The sequence below is a fragment of the Dipodomys merriami genome, unplaced genomic scaffold (assembly GCF_024711535.1).
Source record: "Dipodomys merriami isolate MVZ:Mamm:240054 unplaced genomic scaffold, mDipMer1.0.p SCAF_626, whole genome shotgun sequence".
Lineage (NCBI taxonomy): Eukaryota > Metazoa > Chordata > Mammalia > Rodentia > Heteromyidae > Dipodomys > Dipodomys merriami.
In genome coordinates this window covers 597,595-614,561 of record NW_027206209.1, presented here as the reverse complement: position 1 = coordinate 614,561, position 16,967 = coordinate 597,595, and the positions used below count along the sequence as shown (strand labels likewise).

Genomic DNA, 16,967 nt, shown 5'->3' with positions numbered 1-16,967 from the left:
ATTCGGCCTGTGCCAAGGAGACCTAGGGTTTCTCCTATTCCATCCTATTCCATCAGAGTGTCTGCTTTGACTCAGAAGTCTTTGATCCATTTGGAGCTGATTCTGGTGCAGATTGATATATAAGGATCTAGCTTTAGTTTTCTACAAGTGATTAACCAATTTTGCCAGCACAATATACTTAAGAGGTTTTCTTCCATTCTATTTTTTAGCTCCATTATCGAAGATTAGGTAGCTATATATCTGTAGGTTCATTTCTGCCTTTTCAATTCTATTCCATTGTTCCTGATGTCCGTTCTTGTGCCAGTACCAAGCTGTTTTAATTACGATGGCTTTGTAGTAGAGTTTGAAATTTGGTATTGATATTCCTTCATCACTGTTCTTTATGTTAAGAATTTTTTTTTCTATTCTGGGTTTTTTATTGTTCTATATGAATTTTTGGATAGCCTCTTTAATTCCTTGAAGAAAGGGGTTGGAATATTGATAGGTATTGCATTAAATTGGTAGAAACCCTTGGAAAATATTGCCATTTTCACGATGTTGATCTTTCCAATCCAGGAGCATGGGAGGTTTTACCACTTTGTAAGTTCTGTTTTGATTTCCCTTTTCATGTTTTTAAAGTTTACATTATAGAGGTCCTTCCCTTCTTTGGTTAAATTAATTCCTAGGTATTTTTTGGGTGGGCTGTTTTGAATGGAGTTGCTTTCCTGATTTCAACCACGCTTTTCTCATTGTTGGCATACAGAAAAGCCATTGATTTTTGAGGGTTATTTTTATACCCTGCTCCTTTGCCAAATTTTAAATCAGCTTGAGTAATTTTGGTGATTTGCTTTTCTTTTATGGCTAGAAATGTTGAGCATTTCTTCATGTGTCTATTTGCCATCTCCTTTCCTCTTCAGAGAAGTTTCTCTTTAAAACTTTAGCCCACTTATTTATTGCACAGTTGTTTCTTTGAGGATTTCTTGTTGGAGGTTTTATTTTTGTGAGTTCCAAGCACATTTTAGATATGAGATCCTTGTCTGTTGTATGGCTAATCTTCTCCTAATCGGTGGGCTTTCTATGGATTTTGCTAGTTATGTCCTTTGCCATGCACAAGCTCTGCACTTTCATGAAATCCCATTTGTGTAACTTTGATTTGTTGTGTTTCTGGGTCTCTAGTAAGGAAATTTTGACTTGTGCCAAGGAGACCTAGTGTTTCTCCTATTCTTTCCATTACTGTTTTCAGGGTGTCTGCTTTGACTCTGAGGTTGACAATTACTTTTGTAAACCGAAACTTGTTTGTTTTTTCCATCTTTTGTGTTCATAGGGGTGTCTGTATTATGTGTAAACAGGCTGTTCTACAAGGTATCTTTCAGGGTGGTAGAGTAGTTATTATATGGCTGTATGTATTTTATAACGACATAGAGCTTTCTCATGACTTACCTACATAAATCTTTTAATGTTATTTAAGGGCCAAGAAGAATGCCAAACTTACATTTTTGTGTCTATCTCCATCCTATTTCTCCCTATTGTCTAGTGGTTTATGTAACACTCAGCATAACTGACACTGGCACATGGAACAGACATGGACTTGATGGATCTTGGCTGTGAGATGGCCCCAAATACAGTAAATATCAGAATCAATGAGATCGAAGCAGTTGTCCAAGGTGCCTAGTTGTATTAACATCCTTGGCTTCCAATGGTCTCACCTGCCTCGGTCAGAAGCCTGTTAATGGTCTGTCACCATCAAAGCTCATACTGAAGTTTAACTATTCAATGTAGCAGTGTCAGGAGGTAGAAACCTTAAAAGATGTTTCAGTCATAAATGGATAAATGTTATCTCATCAACTCTCAAGGGACTAACGTTATCACTGTTATCAGTTGTTAAAAGCAACCTATGCCCCTTAATCCCTGTCATTCTAGCACATGCCATAATGCTGAGATCCTCTGTGATATGATGCACCTACGGGGCCTTGTCCCATGTGCTACCATGCTATATAGACTTTCCAGCTACTACTATTAGGCTTGAAATAGACCTTATATTCCTCATGAAGTATACAGGTTAATTGATTTTAAACAATGACAAAATGGACTGAGATTTTATTCCTTTTGTCTTTTTCATGGAATTGAGGATTAAACTGAGGGCCTTAAACTTACTAGGCACATAACTTGCCACTTGTGCCTACATGCACCCAACTCTTTTTCTTTCTTTCTCAGTTTGCTTTTCATATAGGATCTTGTGCTAACTTCACCCAAGTCACCCTTAGTACCCCATGCTCTTATACCTCTACCTCTCAATATCTGGGATTACATGACTGTGACACCACAGTTTGCCCATTAGACCATACTACTCTTTAGGGGAAAGAGATACAGATCCCTGAGATGTTTATGTGGGTTTGTGTGTCTGGTTGTGTGCTTGTGTGTGTGTGTGTGTGTGTGTGTGTGTGTGTGTGTGTGTGTGTGTGTGTGTGTGTGTGTGTGTGTGTGTGTATCCACGTAAACTGTTCTTGATGATTTACTTAGTACTGAGGGTGAATCTTCCTTAAGAATCTGTATTCTTAATTCATTCCACTGAAAAAGAAATATTTCTCTGTGTACTAATGGCTCATAACTATAATTCTAGCTCTTCAGAATGCTGAGATTTTTGACATTATTAATGTTATCCCAGGTATTAACCCAATGTTATACCAATGTTATGCCAGGTGAGCCAGGAAAAGTCCATGACACTCTTATCTCCATTTCATCACCAGAAAAGTCAGAAATGGAGCTGTGGTTTAAGTAATAGAGTAATATTCTTGAGGAAAAACATAGGAATAGCACCTAGGCTTTTATCAAGGCTCAGGACCCATACATAATATCCAGAAAGCACTTGTGCTATTACAATGAGCTCTTATGCTATTGCAAGTCACAATTATGTCTAATGGATTGTCTCTACAGGCCAGTTGCAGTAAAAAAAATTTTTTTGTAGTGCTCACTTTGGCAGCACATATACTAAAATTGGAATGATACAGAGATTAGCATGGTCCCTGCACAAGGATGACATGCAAATATGTGAAGCATTCCATATTTTTTTTTAAAGAATCTTGTATTACTTCATAAGATATGTTCTTTCTGGACCATCTTTATGCCTCATTTTTCTCTCTGGAATGATATTGAAATAGAGAAAATATTCAGTGAGGAATTTGGTTTCTGGATCCCTCCCTCATTCATTATTGACATGTTCTGTCTTTTTATTTTTTGGCAGTCCTGGAGCATGAACTGAGGGCCTGGGCACTGTCACTGAGCTTCTTTTTTGCACAAGCCTTGCACCCTTTGACCTGAGCCACAGGGCAACTTCTGGCTTTTTCTGTTTATGTGGTACTAAGTAATTGAACCCAGGGCTACATGCATGCTAGGAAAGCACTCTACCACTAAACCACATTCCAAGCCCCATGTTCTCTTTTTAACATATGTCTAACATGTTTAGCTCTGTCCCATCTCTGAAGCCACGGCCATTGCTCTTGAATCTATCCTCAATTTAACTCCTAACTGTGTTTCATTACCTATAACTGCCAAAATATTTTCCACTCCACCCAAGGAACTATCTTTCATTTTCTTAAATTTCACACTTCATTGGTTAATGTCAAACAATAACTCAACATTACCAGTGTCTGAAATTGAGGACACTTAGAATAATAAATAGCTTTTTCCAATGTTTTTCTTTTTGTAATTCTGAGGATTCAACTCTGGTTTCTGCGCAATCCTTCAGCTCTTCAGCTCAAAGTGAGTGCTATACCAGTTGAGCTACAGTACCACTTCCAGCTTTCTGAGTGGTTTATTGGATTTAAACCTTTCATTCTCAGGCTGCCTTTGAACTGGGAACCTCAGATTTCATCCTCCAGATAGCTAGGATTACAGGAATGAGCCACCAGTGCCCAGATAATAAATAGCTTTTTTTGGGGGGGGGGGTCCGGTCATGGGCCTGAACTCTGGCCTGGGCGCTGTCCCTCATCTCTTCAGCTCAAGTCTAGCACTGTACCACTTGAGCCACAATGCCACTTCCGGCTTTTTTTTTCTGCGTATGTGGTGCTGAGGAATCGAACCCAGGGCCTCATGCATGCAAGGCAAGCGCTCTACCTCTGAGCCACCTTCCCAGCCCCAATAAATAGCTTTTAATGTGTATCAGGTGATACACAACAACTCAGACCCTTGGGAAGTCTTTTATCTTCCAGTCGGGCAGGATCTAACCCCACTATATGCTCTGGTAGATAACAAAATTAAACAGATTCTACAAATGTAATTAGTTCCCACAAGAGTTGGTATGAGTTATTTCCAAGGTGTGAGTGCAAATTAAGGCCTTTCTAGAAGTCAGTGATGCAAACAGAATGAATCAAACAGTAAGGAGAATATGTTTCTCAAGAAAGTATGGGGGTGCCGAGGAGCTGACAACAGTGGCTGTATGATAGGAGACCAGAAAGCAGAAACCACAGTCTCACCACCACAGAACCTAAACCCTACTAGGCATCCCATAAGCTTGTAAGAGATCCCCACATTCTGTGAGAGACTATAGGCTAGTGGCCCCTGCTAGAAACTGAGCAGCTACTATAGACAAACCACACCCAAGTTACCAGCCCAATCTTATATCCTACAATAGTTGGTATTCAGTGGCCAAACAAATTAATTTGTGATAATTTGCCACAAAACATGACAAAATAAATGCATATCTCAGACTGCTGGTGTCTTACACCTGTAATCCCAGCTACATAGGAGGCTGAAATCTGAGGATCCAGATTCAAAGGGATACCAAGCAGCAATGTCTGTGATATTCATTTTGCCAATAAATAGCTAAAAACTTGAAATGGTGGTATGGCTTAAGTTGCTGTTCACTATTGAGCCATGGTTCTCCTTTTAGCTCTCTTTCAATTATTTTCATAAGTTTTAATTTTCTTTACAACGAATGACATATTTTTTGTTAGTTAGTTCTTAGTATGCTTTTATTGGATTGCTTTGGTATGAACAACTCGGGATTGAACTCATACCTCATTTATGGGAAGAAAGAAATCTAGCGATGGGGAAAAAAACAGTTGTTTAAGGATACAGGTGGACCTGTTGCAACAATGAGAAGTACAAGTTGTCATGTCCAAAACGAGCTTTACAACGTCGGTCTGGGTGGGGGGGGGGAAGGGGGGGAAGGAAAAGGATTGGGAATGGGGGGGAGGGGGGAGGCTGGGAAGGGATGTGAAGGGTAAACACAGGAGGAGGCTGCAATGCTTGGTAAGAAATGTATGCATTATCCTGCCCATGTAATTGTAACTCCTCTGTACAGTATGTTCACAAATAAAATAAAATTAAATTTAAAACAACAACAAAAAAAAAGAAATCTAGCACCTAAGTCACAATTCAGTTGTGGCAGTTTTTTGTTTGTTTGTTTGTTTTTATTTGTCGTGGGGATTGACTTCTGGGCCTCGGTGCTATCCCTAAGCTCTTCAGCTCAAGGCTAATGCTCTACCACTTTAGCTACAGTGCCAATTCCAGTTTTCTGTGTGGTTCCTTGGAGATAAGAGTCTCATGGACTTTTCCTTCCTAGGCTAGCTTTCAATCGTGATCCTCAGATTTCAGCCTCCTGAGTAGTTAGGATTTTATGTGTGAGCCACCACCACCCGGCTATGGTAGGTTTTTTTTTTTTTTTTTTTTTTTTTTTTTTTTTTTTTTTTTTTTTTTAGCAATTTGAATTTCTTATTTTTGTCCTAATTTAATTTAATATTTTATTTTTTTAATCCCAGGGAATTGAGTATAGGATCCTTTATATGTATGTATGTGCATGCTTTTGTGTACATATGTGCCAATACTGAGGCTTGAATTTCCTTAACTTTTTCCAAGCAAGGCTGACACTATACCACTTGAATCACACCTTCAGTATTTTCATTACTGCTTAGTTGAAGGTAAGAATCTCTGATTTGCTACTTTGAAGGCTTAGTTTTTGGATGACAGTTAAGAGCCAAACTGTGAGGTCTCCTTACCACTTCCCTCTAATATCTACTTAGGAAAAGCTGGAAGTGTCACTGTGGCTCAAGAAGTAGAGCACTAGCCTTAATGAAAAGCAACTCATATAAAGTGCCTAGGCCTGATTTAAACCCTGTGTCCTGCAGGTTAAACAAATAAACTCTGAATTGTCTGACAAGTCTAGTTTTAAAACATGATCTTATCAATCTCAGCCTCTGAAATTGCTAGATTTACAGGTTTAAGCCTTTAGTAATGGTGATAGTTTTCTATTATTATTGACAGATGCTTTAAAAAACACATAATGTAGCTAACAGTGGCTCATGGTTATAGTCCTTGATATTATGGACACTGAGAAGCTTGGTGTGAAGTTGGGCCTAATGACAGAATGTCTATGAGTCTTATCTCTAATTAACAACCAAAAGGTTGGATGTAGAACTGTGGCCCAAGTTTTAAAGTCATAACCTTGAGCAGAAAAATTTTAGGGACAATGTTCAGGCAATGCATGCAAACCCAAGATCAGCACAAAAATTAAAATAAATAGAACATAAAATAATCCTAGGTATGGCTAGTGACAGTTTGCCTAGTTTTCCTAAAATTCTTAGTTTGATAGCCACCACAAAGATAAATAGACAAACCAAAAAATTATGTATCCATAGCCAGATGAAATGTTTGCTTAGAAATCTGCACTAATAATATTATTAAAAACATTTCTTACACTCTTTAATTTAGAAAATTAGCCCCAAAATAATGCCAGTTGAAGAGAAATTGTATGTGATGACTACTTCAGAAACAATACATTTTTTAGTTTTTTAAAAGGAGATGTCACGTATTTATCAACATATATATATATATATATATATATATATATATATATATATATATAATTAGTAAATAAATTTCAACTAAATATTAACTTCATTGTCCTCTAAATTGAAGTGTTGACCTATATTTTATATCAGAATGAGCATTTACTCGTTTCATTTTTAAAAGTCAATTTAAGTTTTCTATTCAAATTTTATACAAAAAGAATGTGTTTGGTGTTCTAGGAAAGTTCTCCAAAAGTTAATGTAGAGCAGTATGTAGGGCCATTGTGAGATTAACTAGGAATTCTGAGCCATGAAAGACTAAAGTTTTAAAGTTGAAATAAATACATGTCAGAGATATAGAAACAAAACTTGGGTTTCTAGGGATAGACTTTCAAACCCTTTCAACACATTTGGCTGGGTAGATGGTGCTACATTTGGTAATTTTGCTTCACTCGAAAATTCTTGTTGAGGTTTTTGTGTGTAAGAAGAAAATCCCTTTGCTTTCGTATTTATGAACTTCATGTTAAAACTTTAGCAATGGACCTTCTGTGGCCCCTTTTTAACTGGAAGTATTTCAAGATTTTTAAGACCTCAAAATCCTTTTGTACTCTCAGCCAGGCTGTTTTGAACTATTTACTTTCAAATTTATTAGCATAATCCATTTATCATTGTAGGGAGGAGAATCCTATGTGAATAAAGTCTACTTGCTAGAGTTGTTTGTAAGTAATGAAGCATTGGGTATTTTGGGGTTAGCCTCTGTAGAGTAGACTGGATTGAGATGACATTTCCATGATTTATAGGTAAAATCACCCTCTTCCACTAGAGGTGCAGGATCAAATGAATGATGGGCATTGGTTTAAGGTTTCTTTTATTTTACTATGTATGAATCTTCCATCATATATATATATATATATGGCTTGAATCTTCCTGATACGTTGTTTTATATACATTTGGTTTTACACGATGTGAATTATAGTTTTTTAAATTAAATAAGCAGGACATTTGGCTTTAATCATGTAAGAATTTGATTAATTTTAAGAGGAAAAATATCATCAGAATTAAATTAGGTTATCATCATTCGAAAATAAATATTGAAAAGATATAAAGCAGAAGAATTTATGGGGTGCTTAATATATTCAGCCTTTCTTGTTTATAAGGTTTGTTGTGACCTGATGGTAATAGATTTGCAATGGGTAAAAGTGTTGTTGGTCACATAGAGTTGTTACTTCAGCAAATGTATGAGAATGTCTGATGATGTTGAACCCTAGGTTTCTGAGAGGAAAAACACAGATATAAGTCCTCAAAGATGCTGACTAAAATGAATGAAATTCACACTCCATTAATAGGAGGGAAGGGCACCATTTTGTTTGCTGTCTTCAACAGCCAAATGCATTTTTCTCTGTAGGTGATTATAAGCAAAGAGGAGATTGTAGACAGACTCAATTCGTGGATCCTATTCAATGAAGAGAATAAGGAGATGTCTGGATGGCTGGTGTAGACGAACAACAATTCTACATACAGCAGACAGCATTATTGAAGAAAGGTTTGAGAAGTTTCAGAAGGTGAGCCAGCAGTGTCCAGGCAGGTGTAGTTTGAACACCCTTCTCACTGCTGAGAATCTCATGTTACAGGCAAGTTTTCTATAAGGATTGAAAGGAACAGTTGCTTCTTCTGCATTGGCAAGTCTGATAGGAGAAGGGGCTTGTGTCTCCTAAAGTATCTTGGTGTCTCAGAACCCTGAAGGAGTCTAGTTATTGCAAAAGAGCAGAGGTCATTCATGATTAAATTGATGATTTCATGTAGTCACTAGGCCTCAGATGTAATGTAGTTCAGTAACACATGTAACAAGAATTCATGTAGTTAAATGAAATTGAGTTATATCCACTTGTGAATTAGAAGTAAATTAGAAGTAGATTAGAAGATATCCATGAGAGAAATCAGTGGGGCTGTTGTATCAAGAAAGTAAGAACAAACCACATTTTGAATTTGTTTAGTGAGCACTTCTTGACTTTCCAACGTTTCCCTGTGAAATTGCATTAACTCTCATATATGATGAGAATTTCTCAATTACAAAACTCTATAAGACACATGCCATGTTTGTGGCTAAGAAATAAATGCGTTGGGGGCCAGGCACTAACGGCTCAATCCTATAATCTTAACTATTCAGAAGTCTGCAAACTGAAGATTGAAGTTCAAATCCAGTCAAGACAAAAATCTCCCTTTAGTTCTCCAAAACCATGGAAATGTAACTTTACCTCAAGTTATAGAATACCTGCCTTAACAGAAAAAGCTAAAACACAGTGTCCAGGCCGTGAGTTCATATTCTCATAGTGGAACAAATAAAAAGTAGAAAAGAAAGATGGAGTAATAATGGAGCTTCCTATTTTCATAACTTACCAGGACCACATGGAGTTAATAATCCTTTTAAGTGAAAAGAAGGCCCAGTTGAAGCAAATGAGTAAACAGTTAAAAAGGGCCAGCAGCAAGACAAGAGACTTCAAGAGGGTTGACAAGCTTAGCAACAAAATCAAGAGCATTCATCTTCAAGAAAACACACCTCTGTAATCCCATATACACCTTTGATTATTCTCATCACTATGACCATCCTCTAACGTTGGCTAAACTTATCCACTAGAGTCACCGAACACAGCGTATCCTTCGTGACATTTCATGGATAAAGTTGTTTGTCCTCATTGTCATCAGCCTTTCAGAATCTTCAGTGAAGAGCATGTTTTTCCACTTTGCCTGTATATGGTAGCATCCTCTTCTATTTTCCAGCAAAGAAACTGTGGCTAGCAGGCTTGAGAATGGTTACATTCAGAGGTTCTTCAGTTTCACATTTTTCCTTTCCTTTCTTGGTAGGTGAGTTGGAATAAGAAAAAAATTAAGCAGTATGTTTTATTTAACTGAAAAGATTTATTTGAAAATACTACAAGTTATCATTCTTTAAATATATTTTTAATTCAAATATAATAGGGCTAGTATTAATGCTGCTTGCCTTTAAACCTAACTATTTAGAAGGCTGAAATCTGAGGATAGTAGATTCACGACAGACAAGGTAAAATGGACCATGATACTCTTATCTACAACTAAGAAACAAAAAGCTAAACAAGGAGCTGTGGCTCAAATGGAAGTAGGTCTACCTTGAGCAAAAAGGAAAACCAAAAGAAACTAGGCCCTGAATTTAATTCCTAGTACTAGCACATATATGTTTGTGTGTGTGTATATATACATATATATATATATGCACATATATATTCTATATGCATGCATATATAGGCATATATGTGTGTCAATATATATAAATTGTATATGCATATGTATGTAATTTTATAATAAATTATTAGCAAGTGTCAACTATATACAAGCAAATATTTAGTGTTGCTCTTAAAAACAGATTCATATGCAATTATGAACCCCTGTGATTTATAGGAGCCAACATGAAAAGAAACGTAAACCAACAGATTAGGATATTAATAGAATGATTTTTGTTATAGAATGGACTGTATGCATAAGATTAGGCAAATGATATTTAGTCATTTTCCAAAACATTGAAAGCAAAAGCATAATAGTACAAGAAATCACATTTAGACATGGACTATGCCTCTCAGTGGACATGTAGAACAGGAAAATATGATAGCTATATGCATATAAATATACATGTATGCATATACATTGTCATATATGCATATATATACATACATACATACACAGGTACATGCACAACAGAATTTTATTTATCCATTCAAAAGAATTATAATGAATCATTTGCAAAGAAAGGAAATAAATTTGGGAAAATCATGCTAAATGAAGTAAGGGAAGAAAGCCAAACCCAGAGAAACAAATGACATATGTTTTCTGTTATATAGGAAGTTAGACATAATATAGATCAATACAATATGCACACTTTGTGGTGGAATCCAACTATACACCTAGGTATGAACTGAAATATGGATAGTTCAGAGAATAATTCAAAGAATGTAATTCCTTAGAATAGCTAACTCACATTCCAACAAAATAAACACTACGAATCAAGTACTCAGAGGTATGGATGGAGTCAAGGTGAGAAGAAATAGATAAATGAAGCAATAAATTGGAGTGAAATGCAGTGCTCTAACTTAATGCATATCCTACCAAATGAAGAAACTTGAGGAAAAGGTGGGAGTGAGTGTGCTGGGGAAAATTATGAAAGAGGTGAGATTGTACTCATGTACTCATAATGAATATCAACTCCTGTGTACAAGTTGAAATCAAAATGAAATTAAAAATCCAATACTCAGTATGCTCATGAAAGTATTTCAGTGATGATGATTCTCTGAATAGCTAACAAACAATGAAGAGTTCAAGCAAATAAGTAGCAGAAAGGGAAATGATGTTCGGCTGGAGAAGAAGTTTAAGAAAAGAGGGGCTAGATTAATGAAAAGTGGAAGGAATGGCAAATATAATCATTATATTAATGATATCAATGTAAAAATGGAACCATGTAACTTGGAAGATGGGTAGTTTGGGGAAAGATGGGTAGATTAATGGAACAGTAATCAAGATGCATTGTACTTATAAACAAACTCATTGAATTGAAACCACTTTGCACAATGATAAATACAAATGAGTAAAAAAGACAAAAAATAAATTTGTGCTTCATTTTTCGTAGCACAAGTAGTAAATCGTAAGTTATAATTTGGATAAAAAGAAAAGTTAAATTATCTACATGACAAAATAAGAAACAAAATGTCTTGTGGGTAACATTGTCTTTGGAAATATCCGTGCCTCATAATATACTTTTCAAAAATATCAATATTTTGATTACTTTGATTTTTTTGAAAATAAAGTGATCTGTGGACTTTTAGACACTATTATCATAATGCCTAATGTTACATAATTTAGCTAGAGTTGATAAGATAATCATTGTTACTTTTCTTATATTGTAAAATATAAGGAACTTTTATGATACCACTACATTATAACAGAGATACTGAAGTTTCCTTCTTTAAATTGCTCCACAGAATATTGTTACATATAACCTGATACAAGTCCCAAAATCACAAATATAAGTAAAATTACTTAGAAGGAAATGGTAGGAGGACAATTATTATCTAACACAATCAATGTCAGCCATGGACTTCCTGAAAGAGAATCATACACAAATGTGTTTGTTTCACCAGGCTTCTAGTGCCAAACAAGAAGTGTTGAAAAGACCCATTATGGCAAACTACTTCTCAAAGTCAGATCACTATATAGGCAGACCCTCCAAGACTCCTACATGGAAGAGACTATTTCTGACCCGAATGATCTTCTTTTTTTTATTACCAAAGAAACAGTTCCTTTAGTAATTTATGTTTTTTGAATTTAGATAATGAATGAACATTTTTCACAAAATTAAATTTGAAATATCTTTGATCGGTTTTTCCATGCTTAAAACTAGCAATACAATAAATAATAGTTGCCACAATTTGGAACTTTTCTGCATCAATGGAAAAACAATCTGGAGAATACAGATTCTAGAAAGAACCAAAGGAATACAAAGATATATCTATTTTCCACACAATTGTTCAAGTGGAATGAAGGCCAACATAGTTTCTTTAAAGTAAGAGTCTAATGTCTGCACACCAACAGTTAACAAATGTTTATTCCAAACTTAGTGATTGTAGAATAGGTAGACTTTGTAGACTTTCTTATTTTTGAAAGAAAAAATCTACTTGAGTGAGACACAGGAACCCTAAGACTTACAGATAAAGCACATAGTGTGTTAGAAGAAGAAACCATGGTAGAAAAATGAAACTTCCTTTTGTTGGTCACGAGGAATGAACTAAGGGCCTGAGTACTGTCCCTCAGCCCTCTAGCACTTTGGGACAGAGTACAACTTCTGTTTTATTGTTGATTAACTAGAGACAAATCTCATAGACTTTCTTCCCAGGCTAGCTTAGAACCACAATTCTCAGATCTCAGCCTCATGACTAGCTAGGATTATAGATGTGAGCCACCATTATCCACCACCCCACAAAATGAAACTTTTCAGCTTCTAGTGAGTTCAATTTTCAGTGGCCAGGAAAGACCTCCTAGAATGGTGCTTGCCACTAAAGAATTGAATTTACAGAATGAGCAACAAAGATGTTGTCTGTTATTAAAGATGCAAGTATGAAAGGGTGCTATTAATTTCAGTTATTTTTTTCAATATGATTGACCTTCAGTACAAATATGATCTTGTTGTCACCTCTTGGAAGGAGCAGAGACTGGGCCTATGCTACTGCAAATGTAAGAGACTAGAAAAAGAATACCCTATGGTACACAAGTAGTTGAATGCAGGAAAGAAGCAACATATTCCTGGCAGGGGAAGGCATGGGAGAGATAACGGCCTAGAGAAAAAACTGGTACTCACAACATTTAACCCCTTCTCCTCCAAGGAACTGACCTCCCACATAGTGGCAGTGACATAATTCACCTAGTGCATTTTCTGATATGAAGGAAGGTGTCATGTCTCACTAAACAACACAATTGTAGTCAAAGAAAGGGAAATTCTTTTGTGTGGCCCTTAGGCCCAGTCTCAGTTAATCTCCACATTAGACTTTGTCCAGTTTCTATTCTTACCAGAAGGTCCCTAATCAGGAGGAAGATGTGGTCTCCTGGATTCCCATTGGCCCTTTGGGAACTGAGACCACTATCAGTTCTAAATCTGATCCTTCTATCAAGTTTGTGGTGGTTGGTGGGAAAGCTCATCCTCTGAATTGTGCCCTAGTACAAAATCTCTTCAGAGAAAGTCAAGGAATGACAGATTCTGCCTGAATTTCTCCATTTCCAAAGAGGTCAATTAATATCTGATTCTGAAGCTCAGGTGGAGGTCCTTCAATAGTTCCTCTGAGCTGGAGTGAAAGTTAGCACAGACTCCAAGCCATACTCACATTTCTCCAGCTCTTTTTCATGACCCGAAAGATCACAGGAGTTGAGTTCAGAAACAAGGAAAAATGAGACTAGCAGAAGAATCATGGTCAAGGGGAGGAATTAGACACCGTGAAAATGAGGTCAGAAAATCTCATAGGATCACTTACATCATTCAGTAATCACATAATAAGATTAATGAATAAAAGTAGTAAATTACTACCTAATTAGTAACTCTACTTCTCTGACTACAAGTGTTCTGTAAAAAGGTAAGTGACCTGGACTATGTTGATTAGGAAAAGAGAGCACATTGTTTCATCACAATGTTCTACTAAATATCTTCATCCATAGCACAGGTTTTTCTTGCTCTCTACTTCTCTGATACTTTTCTTTGCTGGATTCTAAAAGTGACCTTTGAAAGTGTTAACATCTTCAGATGTAATTACATTTTATTTTATCCATTTGTTATAAAGCAAATTATGGGGAAAATCTGTCTATGGGACATTTTCTTCAATGACCTTTTTATTTGATGTTATTAAGTTATTTTTATTGTTTCACTTTTAAAACTTGAGCAAAATGATTTGTTAAATTAACACTAATTAGTTGCACATCTTTCATATTTTACCTTGTTTATAAATGTGAAAATATATCTTGATCAGCACCCCATATGTTTTCTTCATCTTCTTTCCTCCTTTTCCACACAAACACAGATATATTCAAACAATCACATCAACAATTTTGGCCATATTCTCTCTTTTTAACAGTTCTGATCCTTCTGTGAATTTTTGCTATTACATATACAAAAGACAGATCCTGATTTGTCTTCTCATAAACATTTTAAGTGTATATTATGAATTGGAATGTTTCTTCAGTGTACACCAAATATGCAATTACTTCATTCAAATTGGCCATGCAGATGAATGTTTTTCTAACCTTCATCCATCTTCTATCATTCAACAGTTTTTGATGAGTCTTATTTTATACCTTCTTCATTCAACTTTTCAAAATAATTTGTTATTAAACTTCTAGCATTATCTTTTTTTCTCAATTGTTGCTTTCTTAAAATTGCTTCAAATTATAAACTACATATGATGGTCCTGTATGTGTTCACTGATATATTTAACTTTTGGTCTAATATTCACCTATTATATGATATCTTTTTTTTTGGGGGGGGTGCGGTTGTGGGGCCTGAAATCTGGACCCGGGCGCTGTCCCTCAGCTCTTCAGCTCAAGGTTAGCACTCTACCACTTGAGCCACAGTGCCACTTCCAGCTTTTTACTTTTTGCTTATGTGGTGCTGAGGAATCGAACACAGGGCCTCAGGCATGCAAGACAAGCGCTCTACCACTGAGCCACCTTCCCAGCCCCTTACAGGATATCTTTAACCTGTAGTAACTACTTTGAAAATCAATATTGACGTTCCTCATAAAAGAAAAAACACAATGCCAGAAAAGCCCATGAAAATAGTATTAGGTGTATATCCAAAAATACTTTGCAATGTAACAGTAGAAGCATTAACTTCTCTTATATTCCAGAATATGTTTATAGCTATGAATAGCCCATTTTGTTTATTCCATTTACTGGTACAACTAGGTTGATTGCAGATCTTGGTTGTTATGAATACTGCTGCCATTAACATGGATGTTCATGTTGAATCATATTCCTTCAATATGTATCCAAGTTACTGTAAAGGTCATTAAAATATGTGGGGTTGTTTTTGGTATTGTGTAAACTTCCACTCTGAACTACATATAAGTTGTACTCGGTTACAATGCCACACAACCTCTCCAGCATTTGGTTTATTTGTTTGAGTGGCTATAAGTATTTTAATGTGTAAGATGGGATGTCAGTGACTTTTGGGTATGTATTTCCTATGTGGATAAGAATTTCAAATATTTCATTTATTTATTAAACATTAACATTTGTACTTCATTCTTGATCAGTGTCTTTTTTGGTATTTGATCAATTTTTAAGTTTTATAATTTGTGATTTTTTCCTATTCCAATTATTAAAATTAGTTAAAAAATTTATTTCAGTGGTCCACAATTTACTAAAATCTAGTGATTGTACATTTATAACACTGCTTTTGTGTTTGTTTGTTTACACCCAGGCAATTATTTTAATAAACATGTTGAACTTCTTTCACTAGAAATGTAGATTGAAAGGATAGTGTCTCATATTAGTGCTAAGATAATCTCAAAATTAACAGTCACAGCCTAGGTCCAAACAGTTTGGCTAAGTAACACATTAACACAGCACAAATTGCATTTAAAGAGATCAAAGAGCTTCATAAGGGATCAAAGACCTTAAACTCAAAGCAGACACTCTGAAAATATTACAGGATGGAATAGGAGAAACCCTAGCTCTCCTTGGCTCAGGCCGAAATTTTCTGAATAGAGACCCGGAAACACAACAAATCAAAGAAAGGTTGGACAAATGGGATTGCATAAAGTTGCAGAGCTTCTGTAGGGCAAATGACATAGCTAGCAAGATCAATAGAAAACCCACGGATTGGGAGAAGATCTTTACTAGCCATACAACGGACAAGGGTCTCATATCTACAATATACTTGGAACTCAAAAAATTAAACCCCCAACAACAAATCCTCAAAGAAATAACTGCCAAATAAGTAAGTGGGCAAAAGACTTAAAGAGAAACTTCTCTGAAGAAGAAAGAAGTATGGCCAATAGATACATGAAGAAATGCTCAACATCCCTAGCCATAAAAGAAATGCAAATCAAAACAACATTGAGATATCACCTCACTCCAGTTAGAACGGCAAAAATCAAGAACTTTAACAACAACAGATGCTGGAGGGGATGTGGACAGAAAGGAACTTTACATCATTGTTGGTGGGAATGTAAACTTGTTCAACCACTTTGGAAAGCAGTATGGAGGTTCCTCAAAAGACTTCACATAGAACTCCCCTATGACCCAGCAATCCGACTTTTGGGCATTTACCCAAATGTTTACAAACAAGACCACACTAAAGCTACCAGCACAACTATGTTTATTGCAGCATTATTTACCATAGCTAAGATATGGAACCAACCCAGATGCCCCTCAGTAGATGAATGGATCAAGAAAATGTGGTATATATACACAATGGAATTCTATGCCACCATCAGAAAGAATTACATTGCCCCATTTGTTAGGAAATGGAAAAACTTAGAAAAAATTATATTAAGTGAAGTAAGCCAGGCCCAAAGAAACATAGGTCCCATGGTTTCCCTTATTTGTAATATCTAGTATATGTATGAGTCAAGCGGAAAAGTTCAGATAATGTGATGTCAGAAAAATGAACCCTTTGATGTGTATTTTAACGTTTTT

The 16,967-nt window shown here is 35.8% G+C and overlaps 1 non-coding gene across 1 annotated transcript; it reads left to right on the top strand.

Moving 5' to 3' along the window:
- Positions 1-2,943: 2,943 nt before the first annotated feature.
- Positions 2,944-3,047, top strand: LOC138815138 (U6 spliceosomal RNA). The gene has a single exon (XR_011368185.1). It is a non-coding gene; the product is annotated as a U6 spliceosomal RNA (small nuclear RNA).
- Positions 3,048-16,967: the final 13,920 nt, after the last annotated feature.